General features: G+C 48.6%; 1 pseudogene; it reads right to left on the bottom strand.

Moving 5' to 3' along the window:
* Positions 1-3,135: 3,135 nt before the first annotated feature.
* On the bottom strand, positions 3,136-4,165 carry LOC102277452 (neugrin-like; annotated as a pseudogene).
* Positions 4,166-4,848: the final 683 nt, after the last annotated feature.

The following is a 4,848-nucleotide window of genomic DNA, read 5'->3' as shown; positions in this document are numbered from 1 at the left end:
ACTGATAAACGTCTGTGTCTAAGTAAATCAAGTGCCCATACACCTGAAACAAAATGCAATATCAGAAATCAATTCTACTCCAAAGTAAAATAACAATGAATGCCCAGAAAAAGGAAAAAGGAAAGTGGAACATGAAGAAATGCTGCCCCCTTGTGCTGTTTTTTGTGACAGCAACTATACAAGCTGCACGGATGGGCACTTTATATTCCCAAGGACCTGGGGCTGGAAGTAAACAACTGCTCTCTGGAAGTCCCCCAGGAGTGGTCACCAAAAAAGAATTCAAAACTGGGCAGATGTTCAGGGAGCCGCCTTCAGCAGGTACCTTTAACTCACATCCTTTAAGAAAAGTCACACGATGTCACCCTCGCTAAATGTTAGAGAAATGCAAATCAAAACTACAAGAAGGAATCACCTCACACCAGTCAGAGCGGCCATTGTTAAGCACTCCACAAACGTTTAATGCTGCAGACTCTGTGGAGGAAGGGGAACCGTCCTCCTCTGCTGCTGGAAATACAAATTGGTGACAGCCACTCTGGAGGACAGTGTGCTGGTCATTTCCGATGTGCCCAGCTCTAAGCGGCAGTGAGCAGTAGCTGGAAGCAGGGTCTTAGCTTCCCAGACCGGGAGTCCTAACCACTGAACCACAGGAGCCAGCAGTCAGGGCTAAGGTCCCTTGTCTTGCCTGCCTGGTCAAGGATGAATTCAGGTGAGGAGGCAAAAAGTAAAGAGTAAAGTAAAAAGTTTATTGAGAAAAAAAAGTACATGTGGAAAGATCCACAGGTGAGCTCAGAGAGAGAGTCGTGCCTTTGGAAGTTTATATCCTTTATAAGAGGCCAGTTATCTGGGTCTTTGTCTTCCCTCAGGCCAATCATCTTGCTTTGTGATCTTTGTAACCCCTCCTCCCCCGCCACCGGTTAATTTGTCTCAGAACCCTCCCCTGGGGTGCACATACAAACCTTAGCCAAGATGTATCTTGAAGTGGGAGGCTTCTGGGAGGAGCATGACTCTTTATGGCCTGGAATTATCCTCTGACTTTTGACTCCAAGGAGCCTTTCTGCGCATCGCGAGTGTAGTGTTCTCCCTAATCCTTTACTCAATCAGGGCTTTGCTTCTCTTTGTCCTTGCCAAGATTATTCCCTTGAGATGTTTACTAGAGACAAAGACTGGCTACTTACTCTGTTTCTATTGTTACTTCAATTTCTGAGAGCAAACAGGGGGCTGGTTTTAAATTCCTCAACTGGACCCCACCTATGTTGCCTCAGGAAATGCAGAGCAGAGGCTGGCTGATTGTGAATTTCCAACCTGGAGCCCATCTATCTCCTACCTCACTGGTTTCTTGAACAGTGAAAATGAGAATGAAATGAGAATATTCCCGAATACCATACACAAGAATAAGCTCCAAATAAGATAAAGATCCCATTTTAGTATGGCTCAGTGGTAAAGAACCCATCTGTCAATGCCACAGACTTGGGTTTGGATCCCTAGGTGGGGAAGATTCCATGGAGAACGGAATGGCAACCCACTCCGGTATTCTTGCCTGGGAAATCCCATGGACAGAGGACCCTGGTGGCCTATAGTCCATTGGGTCACAAAAGAATCAGACATGGCTTAGCAACAGATTTTCAAGATAAAGGTCTAAGTGTAAGGTTGGTCTCTTGAGACCCCATAAACTGTAGCCCGCCAGGCTCCTCTGTCCAGGGGATTTTTCAGGCAAGAATACTGGAGTGGGTAGCCATTCCCTTCTCCAGGGGATCTTCCTGATCCAGGGATGGAACCTGCATCGCCTGCATTGCAGGTAGATTCATTTACCAACTGAACCACCAGGGAAGCCCCATCTCTTGGAGGGGGCTGTTTGTAAAGACCTCAACCCAGGCATTGCTGGGAAGGGCTGGGTGGCTCGTCTAGGTCAGCCAATCTTCACCCCTCAGGGGCTCACAGTTGCAAAAATGGGCCTTGTTGTGCTGTCCAGGTGCAAGGAACAGAAAAGTGTAGTCTTGAGGGTCAGGATGGACCTGGGCCTGAAGCTCTGGCCTGATTTCTAATCATTTTTTCTGGCCCACGAGTGGGACAGAATTTCAAGGAGGCTTTCTCCTAAGGAGAGGGACCCAGGAGTCAGGAAGAAAAGGGGTAGTGGGTGGAGACAGGGGCCCAGGGTCCTGGTGCAGTGGAAGCCTCTGGAAGACCTGGTGGAGGGAGGCCACACAGAATGAAGCCCAGGGTCACCAACTTGTCCAGGAGCAGCTGTTAGTCCAAATCCTGCTCTGAGATGCTCAGAGCCAGCTCTGCCCAGGAAGAGGGCTGGGGGTGCTCTGCAACAAGGGCTCTGTGCACGGTTCCTGTGTGCTGAGTCCTGCCCAGATGGGCCTCCTGCCCTGGGAGGGATGTGTGAACTGGCTCCCTGTCTTTGCAGCTGGCACAGAGCTGCTTAGGATGCAGATTAAAATCAGCTGAGGACAGAGGTCAGGAGCAAGGTCAAGGGTCCAAGCTCGCTATGCTCACCACATGACACGAGGTGTTGAGGCAAAGAATACAGCTGCATTCTGAGGGCTGGCTGACCAAGAGGATGGCCGATTAATGTTTCCAAATAACCATCTTCTCGGGGGCTGGATGCCAGGTTCTTTTATGAATTAGAGATAGAAGAGGTGAGGAAACAAACTGAAAAGGCTGTTAATCTTGCAAATATCTTGTAGAATGGCAAGTCTCAGGAAGGGAATGTGTTAATTTCTTCCTTCCTGCCATCCACAGGTGGACAGAGTTCTGAACAAAGGCACTTTAGTTTAACAGTCAGGCAGAGGGGCAGGATTCTCTGAGGCAGGCCATTATGTGTGACTACAGTAACAAAAGTAACAGAGAGCAAGTCACAGAGCACAGGCAAGACGGGTGAGTCCTGAAGATGTATGTGGATCAGAGCAGGGGCTGTGCTCCAGGAGGCTGGACTGTATGTGGCTGGTCACTGCCCCACTCCCAGGCACTTCTGCCCTGTGAAGTCCTCTGCCCTTTGTCAGATTCAAACCTTTCATCCGACATTCCATGCTCATCATTTCCCCCGCTTCCAAGGTGGGTAATTCATACACAGAAACCCAGGCAGAACCAAATATTCTTGGCCGGCTGTGTGTCACGTGGCACGTTTCTGGCTCAGATTCTGTACAGGAAGTTCCCATTGCTGTTGGAAAACTCTCATCCCCTCTGCACAACTCTGTCGCTGAAGATCTGGTCACTTGGGTCCCCTGCCTTCAGCTCTTCCAACCTCTGATCGCTGTCAGTTCCTCTCGCTCCCCCACAATTGCTGGTGGGTGACCTAGAGCAGCAGCAACAGGCACTAAACACTTCCCCTCCTCCAGGCCCTGGACTCCTTTATTCCTTTCCTTCTGTATCCTTGGTGTATCTACTGTGAGTGTTCAATTCAATGGCTTTCAAAGCTGTGCTGTGACCATGGCCTTTGGATGAGGCTTCATCCCCAGGCATCAGCAAACAGCCTGATGCAGACTGGCTTGCAGAAAGTAGTTCTGAGGAATCCAGGGCCTGGGAGCTCCTGGAATAAGTGGGCAAGTCCAGTTTCTTAAGGACTTTTTGATCCTGCTTCAGTTTCTGTTCCAATGTGGTTACTGGAAGGTGAACACGGAGAAAAAGAGAGTGAGCTGGGCTTTCTGGCGGAGAAAGCTTTATTATAGGAAGAGAGAAAGTAACTGGCTTTAGAGAGAAACCAGTGATCTCCCTTCACAGCCAACCCTTCTTATACCCTATCGATGGGAAATTGTGCCCCGAAGGGAGGGGGCCTTAGTTTATCTTTAGCCTGCAGCTGGGGGTCTTGTGATCACATAGTCAGAGGGGTCTCACAGGCGGATGGTCACGTAGTCTTGAGAAACTGGCACCAGCAGGGAAAAATAGGACACTGTCTTAAGGAAAAACAGGACGCTACCAGGGCAATGTGGCCACTGTGACTTCATCCCTTGTTCGCCAGGTCAGCGCAATGGACCATTTTTAAATAATATGCTCTGTGCCCCTTGTGGACCCTAACAGGTACAAATTTGCTTTCTAAAACCCTTCGGATCACATCAGTGCTGACATCAAAGACTTCAGCCAGTCTGGGAACTGACCAAGACTGCAAATTCCCTGTGTAAATACCCATGAAAAAAAGAAGCAGATTTGCCATTTGTGAAGACATCTCCTATCAGAACAGTTAACGGATTATGTAACACTAGAGATAAATTCATGAAAAGAAGCCTTGGAAAAACTGCAAATGCAGTCTCTGTCTTGCGCCACTAAATGACTACAGCCTATTCTTCTGTGCTGAGAGCAACACCCAACTACTCTTGGTCATTTCATTTCATATCAGCTGGATTCCTCTCACTGCATGACAGGTCCCAGTTAGATCCTGATGATGCAAGAAGACAGTCTTTCCCTTCAGAAAACATACAGTCCAGACATCCCTGACAGCGCAGTAATGAAGACTGTGCCTCCAATGCAAGGAGCTGGAAGATCCAATGGAGGTGGAGTTTGATCCCTGGTTGGGGAACTAAGATCCTACCTACCCCACTATGCACCCCAGAACAAAACAAAACACAAAAAAGACTGCTGTGTGATTGAATGGTATAATGTGTAATAAGTACCCCGCTCAGGGCCTGTTCCTAAGTGGACATTCAAAAAAAAAGAAAATGCAATCTGGTGGTAGAGACAGATGTATTAACACCCAGCAACACTATGAGAAGGATCCCACCAAAGGATGCTGTGAGAAAACTGGGGAAGGAAAGGCAGGGACAGGCTGGTGCCACGCCTGCGTGGTGGCCCAGGAATTGCTTCAGGAAGTCCATGCTAGAGCTGGTCTGAAAGCTTGAGCAGTTGTAACAA

Source organism: Bos mutus, chromosome 21 (assembly GCF_027580195.1).
Source record: "Bos mutus isolate GX-2022 chromosome 21, NWIPB_WYAK_1.1, whole genome shotgun sequence".
NCBI classification, from domain to species: domain Eukaryota; kingdom Metazoa; phylum Chordata; class Mammalia; order Artiodactyla; family Bovidae; genus Bos; species Bos mutus.
The sequence above is the reverse complement of the archived record's forward strand: the minus strand, read 5'-3'. Positions and strand labels throughout refer to the sequence as shown.